The sequence below is a fragment of the Pseudonaja textilis genome, chromosome 5, assembly GCF_049901715.1.
Source record: "Pseudonaja textilis isolate UNSWEBS1 chromosome 5, rPseTex1.2, whole genome shotgun sequence".
NCBI lineage: Eukaryota > Metazoa > Chordata > Lepidosauria > Squamata > Elapidae > Pseudonaja > Pseudonaja textilis.
In genome coordinates this window covers 11,513,271-11,524,254 of record NC_141994.1, presented here as the reverse complement: position 1 = coordinate 11,524,254, position 10,984 = coordinate 11,513,271, and the positions used below count along the sequence as shown (strand labels likewise).

The window sequence follows — 10,984 nt, the reverse complement described above, 5'->3', positions numbered from 1 at the left end:
CAAACCCCATTCCCTTTAGGAACTGAGGATGTTGCCTAATTTAGTAATGAAATATCTACAAGAAAGCCACCAAGCTCAGAGAGCATCAAGGAAAGACTCCCATTGCTTCTCTGACCCCAATTTTTATATATTGAATGGGAAGTTCTCAAGGTAGGTCACAGTCACTTGAATGTTAGAGAAATAGTCCTACATCAGCACTGGGCTTCCACGTATTTTGGAAAGTCTTACATATATTTGTTTTCTATAGAACCCATTAAAATTCTGGGACAGGCTAGATTGCAGAGGTGGTATTCAGCAGGTTCTGACCAGTTCTGCAGAACCAGTAGCAGAAATTTTGAGTGGTTCGGAGAACCGGTAAAATACCACCTCTGACTGGCCCCCACCCCCATCTATTCTCTGCCTCCAGAGTCCCAGCTGATCGGCTGGGTCTTCTTTGCTTGCTCTGCACAGGAAATGGAGCTGGAAAGCAGGTTAGTGGGGTGGGGAGGGAATGGAGATTTTGCAGTATCCTTCCCCTGCCACGTCTACCAAGCCACACCCTCAGAACTGGTAGTAAAAAAAATTGAATCCCACCACTGCTAGATTGGAGTGCGAAGGATGAGCACTCAGATGAAAGGTATGCAGGAAAATGCACTCACCACTCTGCCTCCTATAATGACTGATGTTTCACCTTGACATATAATGCCTCAATAAGTTTATTTTGTGACTGTACGTTCAGTCTTTGTCTTTCTCCTTTGACCTGTTCACACTGTACCTGATAAGCACACTTGGCTATTTACAGCAGCATTGAGTGTGTGTGTGTGCACCTTTTGTTTGTTTACACAACCGTGAATAATCCTGTTATTTTTTTTTTTTTTTTTAAAAATCCCGCTCCTTCCATTCACAGAGATGCAGAACTGAAAACACGAACCCTTGGGAGACCATTAACAACACATGAAGCTCTATTAAAACCAATTTGCAGATGTTTAAAGTAAAACCACGCTTCTCCATCAGCTTTTCTCTGCTTGATGGCGTCTCATTTTACACCTTTTGAACAATAGTGGATTGAATCCAAGCAGCTTGAAAACTTTTTCCTTAAACAGCTGCAATATTAAATGGCATAAAAGATGGCTTCATATAACTGAATAGCCGTAGGGAAACATAGCAACAGTTGGATAGTCAGATGTTCAGTAAGGTATCTACCAGGTGTCTGCTACAGCATTTCAAATACAACATTGAGCACATACACATTTCTGAAGCAATCCATAATCATTTACTTTATTAAGATTAGGCATTTTACATTCTAGTCTCAATAAATTATTCCTGGAAAAATGGCAATGTAACTTACATATTGCAATAGTTAAATATTAATAACAATTATATCAGGCAATACCCAATAACTGAGATATAAAAACACAGCACTGAAGTTCTTTGCTCGCATGCCTTAAAAAAAAAAAAAACTCTTGTGAATATTTTTTAACAACCTATTTTAGTAAGAAAATACAAGGATGGGGCTATAAATAAATATACAAATAGATACAAATAAAGGTCTGGTGATTAATAGCTAATTATCTACAAGTAAACATCTCAAATGAGATTTTATTTATTTGTCATACTTATACAATGAAGTGACTCTGGTGGCATACAACAAAGTTAAAAACACTCATGCATATATTGCATGGAATATACCCAGGAGTGGGATTCAAACCGGTGAGCATGGCTTGGTCGGTGCGCTTTGTGTGCATGCACACACTTTGTGCTGGTGCAGAGGCGTTTGTGCAGGCACAGAGGCGTTCCACCTCACCTTCTGCAAGCCTGCATTCTCCTGGTAGCTTCAGCAGCTGCTGTGCGGCACTCTACTGTGCCGCGCAAAGCAGCTGCGCTTCCAAGCCAGAGGATAAAAGTAAATATGGCAGCCTGGGTGGGCAGGTGGGCCAAATAGCAACCAGAAGGTCATCTCAGCAAAACAGTTCAGTGGCAGCTGCTCTTCAGACCTACTAGTTCTACAGACCCAGGCCGAGCTGGTAGCATCCTATCCTGAATATATCTACTCGCAGTCTGAAAAACACGAAAACTGACGTATTTTCTTAGAGTCCTTTGGGGGAAGGGTGGGAAGAGGTTTGGGGTTGTAATACTGATTGTAGGCAGTCTATTGATCTACAACAGAGGTGTCAAACCCGCATCATCATGGCATCATCATGTGACATATTGTGACTATTTGCCCCTTCATTAAACCAGGCGTGGCCAAAACGTGACACATCCAGCCTGTGGGCTGCCCTGACCTACAACAATTGTTTTACCAATTTCAGGCATTATGGCCTTGAAGAGTAAAATGACCACAATAACGAAATTACTTTAGTGCTCAGGAACTAACACTGATCTCTCTAGAAATTCAGTTGGGCGGAGCATTGGGGAAGGTATATTTTCTAATCAACCAAAGTCTTTTCCTACCAGCCTCCAGGGGAGAAACTATGAATATCAGGGGAATTCCCTGGAAAAAGGAAGATTCAATTTTGCAAATGATATGAACTGGAGACTTCCTTGGCCCTTAAAACACATGAGACTAAATGGGTTTAGAAAAGCATAAAACAACAGAGCAGGGATGATAAACAGCAATAAGCACGAAGATGAAGAAAGATTAGATTTGAGCAAAGCACAGCACAGAAAACATCACAGCAGGATGTGGGAATAGATGTCTTTATTCAGATGGTCTGGTTGGGAGAAATATCCATCTGGTTCAGTTCCAAGCTGGGAGAAAGACATTGGAAACATGGAGGCTGATTGGGCAAAAAAAAGAAAAAGGTTTAATGGTGAACAAAACTACCAAGCACATGGTCCTGGTGCAGCTGACCACATCGAGCTGAGAGTGGGGTTTTTTAAATCCCTTCTCTTGGGCTTTGAACTTGAACTTCCTGTTCCTGTGCAAGAACATGTATTTTATTGTCTGTTGTCAAATTCCTATGGGGCAGTGATGGTATTCTACTGGTTCAGCCAAGTTCTGCCGAGTGGGTAGCGCCGATGAACAGCGGAGACCGAACCAGTTCTCTCCGAAGCTTTGCTGTTGGGTTCACCCACCTGCCCAGGCTCCCATACTAACCTTTATTTCCTGCTTTTGAAGCGCAGCTGCTTTGCGTGGCACAGCAGATTGTCACATATCAGCTGCTAAAGTGACAGGGAGAGTGCAGCATTGTTGGAGGTGAGTCGGAAAGCCTCTGCGCCTGTGCAAAGTTAGTGTTTGGTGCATGCGCATGCAAAGTGTGTGTGTGAGCAAAGCGCACCCACTAAGCCACACCCACTGAACCAGTGGTAAATTATTTGGAAAGCACCACTGCTACGGGGTCATATTTGTCTGAGCTCCCAGGTTTGGTTGAAGTTTGCTGAGTGATGCAATGTCCTTAGGAGACTGTGCAATGCAGTGAGCTCTGTGTCTTCTGCTAAATGGTCCTGTTATGTCCCAAAGGGCCATGTCTTAATGCCATCACCCTGGAGCTGAAGGTCTTTTGTCTTGTAGATAGGCTGGTCCAGTCCTGCTGGGGCTATTAACAAAGATGGAACCTGCTTTCGAAGAGCAGCTTTCCTTTAGGGACATATCATATTCTGCCTTTTTATTTCCCAAAATATTTCATTCTTCTAGGAGAGGGATGGGTGTTAACTTTCTACAGTCTCTACTCATTCTTTTCTTCTCTTAAAAATGAGACATCAATGGTCATCTGGGCCAATGTTTCTCAACCTCAGAATTTTAAGATGTGTGGAGTGACGAACTCTGGGAGTTGAAGCTGAGAAACCCTGATCTAGGCCAATATTGATCCAAGTTTGATTTCGGCAATTCTGATCTTTTGCTTTAATCAGATGAAAATGAGTGGCATCATCAGCATATTTTTAGCACACAAACTCCAAATCTCCGGGTGACTATGCTCAGTGGTTTAAATGAAATGTTAAATATTAAGGGAAAGTTGTAAGGAACATAAGAGAGCACACAGGCAAATGCCTGAGTAACCATGCCCAATCCCACTTAGATTCTGTGGTTAAAAGCCCTGAATGTCACATAGATTCCCAAGACTATTAACATAACTTCTTCCAGTATAAAATAGCATTTGTGGTGACAAAAGCAGTTCCATATTAAAACATGACCTGAAATACAGCTAAAGATGCAGACATTATTAAAAAAAAAAAAACAATTGTAACACAGTACTCTGTTCTTCCTAAAAAAAAAAAAAAAACCACTTGAGATATAGTAGTTACCTTTCCCTAGGCTAGGAAATATGGATTTTGTGTCAATTCTTATGTCAAGAAAAAGATAGTTGGAAATAAAGCATTCATAATAGTATGTGTTAGTGTGTTTTAATAGAAACAGAACTCTGGCAGATAAGAGAGATCAACTAACACCATCTGAACTTGTCACCTTAGGCTGTTTCAAGGGTTTGATGAATCATCTAGGCCAGCAGGAAAGTTTAGGCTAACAACTTCTCCTTTTTTCAGTTATTTTTGCATGATGACTTAGTAATTGATATCCATTCTTTATTTTTTTTCCCTGCCTTTTTACTCCTTTCAATTTTCTGTTCATTCCAATGTATCATAATCTTCTGCTACAAATGTTGCAGTTACTTGTAGTCACTTTATTCTTCAAGGCCATAATGCATGAATTTTGCAGTTGCAAATGGCAAGAGTGATTTGCAATACTTAACAGAGAATTATATAAATTATATATTATATTAATTAATATAACTATATTATATTAATCTCAGAGAATGGGCATAGCTGTGAAATGTGGCTGCCCTTGATAAATTCTACTGGAGTTCAAAATCTATACCAATAGGAGCCTAGACCAAACCCCACAATTGCACAATTTGGGGATATATTTAAAATCCATTTGGATTGGATTTTAAAAGCAGGGTGGGTTGCAGGATAGGGTACAATTTTATCCAGCACAGGCAACAAGAAGCACCAGCAATAATACTTCCATGTTATCATAATTATTTTTTATTTGTATTTAGTCTACAACTGATCCAGATCTTCATTTGATCTAATGAAAAGTGATATAGTTGGTGCCTCCAGCATATTGATTTGCATAAATCCCAAATGTGAAGATGACTTCATGTAGTTTTTTTTTAATGTAGATAATGTATAACAAGGAAAATCAGGTAGATGGTGGTAGAACTAGAATAGAAATGAATCGCTGAAGGTTTGTAATTTCCATTTCAGACAAGCTGTCAAGAAGAATATCATGGTCAATATTACTAAAAGGCATGAGGAATTCCAGAAAAGTTAATAAGGTTGCAGTCATCCTGCACATAGAATGAAAACATACAAATGTCACTGTATGTCAGAAACCCAGGAACCACAGGCCTATCCTGAAAGACATCCAACGCTAGCCAGCCAATGACAGATTTATTTCACAAATCACATCTCTTATATTTTTTTTTTAAAAAAAGAACAAAACATGAGAAAGAACATATTGACCATATGCAGAGAAAAGACTCTTACTTTCCATATCAAAACAGGACAAGATAGAAATCATTCATGCCGTAAGCAAGTAAAACTGAATATAGTTTGTCCCAAAGGATCATGGGCCAAAGGTGCTTTTTCAGGAGGCAACTGGACTTTCTTGTGTTTTTTTTGAAGATGTTTCACTTCTCATCCAAGAAGCTTCTTCAGCTCTGACAGGATAGTGGGGGATGGAAGGATTTATATTCCTTGCAGATGGTTGCCTCCTGAAAAAGCACCTTTGGGGCAACCATGACCTGAAAGACTGAGAATCTCTACAGACTTTTAAGTACTTCTTTAAAAAGCTTTCCTCTGCCATAGCAGAACCCCTAAGCATTATATAGGATGTATCATTCAGAACCAGCTCCTTACCGAACCTATGGTCCTTAGCTACAGTCATCCCTATCTTCAAAAAAGTATCTATTACCCCACAGAGTAAACTAGTATTACTAAATCGCATTACTCTGTACAGGTTGCTCATTTGAGAAAGATATGAATTAAGTCATATAATGGTCTCTCTAGCCCACGGGTATCAAACTTGCAGTGTCACATTGCTGTCATGTGATGTTCCATGATGTTTTTCCCTTCACAGAGTTGGGGTGGGCATGGCCTGCGAATGACACATCTGGCCTGTGGGCTGCTGGTTTAACACCCCTAACTTCTAAAGAAGGCTGGAGCCTTCTTTAGATGTTATTAAAAGAAGTGAAAGCAGCTCATGAGAAGGACAGTTCCATAATAGTTTTTCTTGGTTCCACAATCACCACAATAGTTTTTCTTTCATGGGTACACCAAGCAGCTCCCCCTTCAGCCATCTAAATGTACAGGTAGTTCTCAAATTAGAACTACGATTGAGTCCAAAATTTATGTTACTAAGTGAGAGATTTGTTGAGTTTTGCTCCATTTTATGGCATTTCTTTGCCACATTTGTTAAGTGAATCACTGCAGCTGTTAAGTTAGTAGCATGGTTGTTAAGTGAACCTGGTTTCCCCCTTGACTTTGTTGGTGGCAAAAGGTGACTATGTGACCCCGATATACTGCATATGTCATAAATGTGAGTCAAGCATCCGAATATAAATCACATGACCACAGGATGCTGCAATAGTTGTAAGTATGAAAAATTGTCATAAGTCACTTTTTTCATTGCCATTGTAACTTCAAATGGTCACTGAGTGAACTGTTTTAAGTTGAAAATCTGTATAGCATGAAAATCTGCAGAGGGACCTTTATATGAGCAGCTGGATGCCAAGAGACCACTTTTTCAGAGACTCCAGTGCTGGAGATAGGAAGGTCAATGTGTGACAGATAAAGGAAGACAATATAGAAAAACAGCAAGAGGATGCAAGTCACATCAGAGAGCAAGTTAATTTGCACACTCGTTTACTTTATCTCTTATGTTAAGGTCTGGAGAGCATTTCTCTCATTCGTAACAAACTGTTTTGTTTTGTTTTTTAAAATAAATATGGCTAGATCAATAGACATTTTAGAAACACTAAAAAGGAAAGAAATGAAAATGCACACCTCTTGCAATTAATATGTAATTAAAGGCCATATTCAGAGTCAACTAAGCCCACATTTTTCATCCTGAAAAATTAAATGAGAAATAGGAGGGTATTCCCAGAAAACCAAACTATACTTTACATATGCTATAAATCCAACATTCTGCCTAATTGATGAATTCCAAGTTCTCAGGTCTCAACATCATATTAACATCTTTAAAACTTACTTCTTTTTGCAAAATTGTATTAAAAATACTTTTGATATGAGTCTAAGGTGGGATTTCTCTATAACAGGGGTGTCAAACTGGATTTCACTGAGGGCCATATCAGGGTTGTGTTTGGCCTTGAGGGCTAGGATGGGGGTGGCCAGAATGGGCATGTCTAGCTCGACATCACTCGTGTGATAAAATGTCGTTTTTACTAGCACTCTGTCAGCAAAAATGGAGCTGAGGGGTGCTTGTGGTACTCCCGGGCTCTGTTTTTGGCTGTGATGGCCCCCTGCATCCCTCTGATAGAAAAAAATGGAGCTCAGGATGGGTGCACACCGCCCTTCCGGGCTCCATTTTGGGCTGCGGCCGTCTCCTGTAGCCCTCTGCCAGTGAAAACAGAGCTCAAGAGGAGCTCACCTGGCCACCTCGAGATCTGGCAGAGGCACCTCAGGCTGGGCCTTCACTGTTTCCAGGGCCACCCCATGGGCCAGATCTAAGCACCCTCTGGGCCAGATCCAGCCTACAGGCCTTGAATTTGAATTTACCCCTGCTCTATAGCAAGCCCAAATTGTATGGTTCAAATACACCACAACTCCAGCATCCCAAACCTTAAGCTAAACTTTTTGTCCATGATATTGAAAAGATTTGGGTACTCAGTAAAAGATCTGCCTTGCATGAACAGGATTCCAGATTCAAGAACTTGACTCTTTAATCTTGAGGATTTAAGAGCTGGAAAAACTCATATTCTGAAGAAATATTGACAATCAAGAACCCAGACTGCTGTATTAGCTAGACCAATGGCCTAACTCGGGAGAAAGCATTTTCCTGTGTTCCTATTGTCCTTGTCAATTTGCAATTTACAATCATCTGGAGAGTGTTTACTCTGACTGAGACAGAAGCCAACACTGAGTTTCCATTGCATGCTTCGTGCATTATTGATCATCCATGCTGGTGGCCAAGAATCTGACAGCAGCTTTTACCCATTACATTTATTCCTATAGTCCCTCACTGCAAGAAGATTAGCCGCAGAACTCAAACACAGGCAATACTAAGCACTTGTTTGGGTCTTTTTCTCATCGTTTGACACAAGGAAAATTGAACCCCATAATATTTACTACGCAGGGTCTTTTATAACTCTTAGCAATAGCTTGTGTTCTGCCATTCCTAACAATTCCTAGTGTTCTGAGATGGTTTAAAGTTTCTCCCTACCACATAGTTTGTTAAATCAAGTGAAACATATGGTAGCAAACTCTAAGGTTCGGAGCAAAAAGCAATCATACTAGAACTGTAATATATGTCAGTTATAGACTGCCAAGGTTTTGGCAGATTTTCAAGATTTGAATGTTAACCTTCATTTCGTCTACTGCTGCCATCAAAAATGTGGAAAGAATGTACTGGATGCAAGTTTTAATGGAACTTTGTTTAATGGGCACTTCCCATACTCTATAGAAGTGTTTTTCAAACTTGTCAACTTTAAGATGTATTGACTTCAGCTCCCAGAATTCTCCAGCATGCTGGCTGGAGAATTCTGGGAGTTGAAGTCTACATATATTATGCCATTTTCTCAACAAATTGTTTCCACAAATGTCTGTGCAAAAAAGGATTTACAAACGGATACCTATTGATAAAAATAGCTGAAAGAAATACTGAGGAGGAATTTGAACGGTAACTACATGCACTTTCAAGAAGACTTTTTAAAATGATAAAAAATAAGACAAAAATGAGATAAAATCAGTTCAGTCACTGTGTTCTTATTTACTCAACTCAACATTTGGTCAATCCACAAATTAAAAGATCTCATCCTACAAATCCCAGTTTTAATTTAGACATCTTAAGTTTATTCCGTCATTAGTACCCAGAGTGAGACTCAAAGTGGACTAATGGTGAAGACATTGAACTAAAATGAAGGCCAGCTTTGAAGCCACACCTAAAGTGTGAAAATGAAACCTTTGGCAAATCCTGGGCCAAAGGTTTGTAATTATAGGAACAGTGTAAACGGAGATCCCCAGGGAAATTGTTTTGAGTTTTTTGGTGGAAAGGTAGCAGTTAAATGTAATCAATGAAATAAATCAAACTCTCCAATTATGTAACATACAAGATCTACTACTACATCTTTCTAAGTGAAAAATCTGTTCCACGGGGCTACTAGTTGCTTTCAAAGTCTACTAATTTTAAACTCTGAAGCAACAGCAACTTCATAAGAGCCAAAATGATCAGTCTGAAGAAAGCAGAATAAGGTTTACATAATGCAAGCTCCTCTATTTTGTATCTGCATCATAACACTGCATGCATATCCCAAAGGGGAGGAGTTTGCAGAGTGACACCACTCAGACAATGTTGATCAAAACATCCAGAATTTCAGATGCTCTGGAGATTACTAAAATGCCGTCCATTGGCAGAAAAGCACAAGATCAATTCATTTTAAAAAAACAACATTGGGTTTTATAGGTGATTAATATTCAGGCACTATCTCCACACTGATCCAACATAAGTTATAGTGATGTCATGGTGGAGGTAGATCTTAATGCCTACAGCATAACAGTCACTGCTGTGAAATATCTGCACGCTCTTGAAGTAGAACTCACCATTATATGGATTCCAGTTTATGTGAAAGCTGTCCCTTGCAGAAAATCACTGTAATGTGGAAAAGATATCTTTATTCATGTCACTCAAGTGAGGAAAGAAAAAACACTATTCATTCTTTATGTCTTAAAACGAGTAGGAAAAAGCAGTGCCTGAACAAGACTTCTTTTTATATAAGAAGTATGTAAAGATAATATTTTGGTACCACTCGATGTTTGTCATAGGGACACATTAACTGCAGTGGCCCCCTGGTAAATCTGTTTCATTCCCGCAAGACTATTATTTGTGATGTGCTTTGATATCAATCTCCAGGAACTGACACCTGCTGCATATATCATAAAGAAACACATGTGTCTCACAACCACCTATACTTTGTGGTTGATCAAAGATAGCTCATCTGCTTGGAATTCAGGTTGTAAAGCTATCTTAGCATCCTACCTTTGATGTCATTGTGTGAATGCCTTAATTGGCTTCATTGTCCCACCAACTGCTCCTTTGTGTCACAGTGAAAGCACAGCCAGGAAAGGGACAGGAAAGGAATTACTGTTTGCACCTTGAAACACAATGTTAAGTTCTTGTTTGATTATGGCAGTAGAATATTTCATGCTAATAAATAAAACCATCCACTAGGTCAGAATGCCTGCTTTTCAATAGAGTCTTCGTGGTCACTAGCTAAAATGTACTTAAATAGCACTTGCTTGAGTAGGTTTTGCTGAATAACTGCCAGGTCACAACTATTTTGTATTATGGAGCTAGCATGCTATAAATTCTCAAAGGATGTTGAAGAGCTAGGGCAGATCTTGGTGACTCACAGGGATAGCAAGACAAGTGGGAAAGAGTTGACCTGGACTATCAGGGTCCATACAATTCCAGATTCCAATTCAAACACCCTGTGCAACCTACAAAAATACTTGTCTTAAATAGTCAATCTGAGTAAGGACCCAAATCTTGTTTGTATCCCAACTTTCTCTTTTTCTTATACTTACAGATTTTGTTACTTTGACTGAGCCTTGGAATGGTGTTATCCCTTGCTTCTGTTTCATTTCTTTCTCCCCCTCCACCCCAGTTGTTGTTGATCTAAGAAAAAAAACTAACAAAACATGCGGTCTGTAGAGATTCTCAGTCATCCAGGTCATGGTTGTTCCCAAGGTGTTTTTTTAGGAGGCAACAAGAAAGTCAAGTTAATTACCTGGATGACTGACAATCTTTACAGACTTTTAGCTATGCATGAAC

General features: G+C 39.6%; 1 long non-coding RNA gene across 1 annotated transcript; it reads right to left on the bottom strand.

Moving 5' to 3' along the window:
- Nucleotides 1–5,033: 5,033 nt before the first annotated feature.
- Nucleotides 5,034–9,804, bottom strand: LOC148125536 (uncharacterized). The gene is made up of 3 exons (XR_015743994.1): nt 9,754–9,804; nt 6,982–7,044; nt 5,034–5,186 (listed from the first exon to the last, which is right to left on the bottom strand). It is a non-coding gene; the product is annotated as an uncharacterized LOC148125536 (long non-coding RNA).
- Between the last annotated feature and the right edge of the window lie 1,180 nt (nt 9,805–10,984).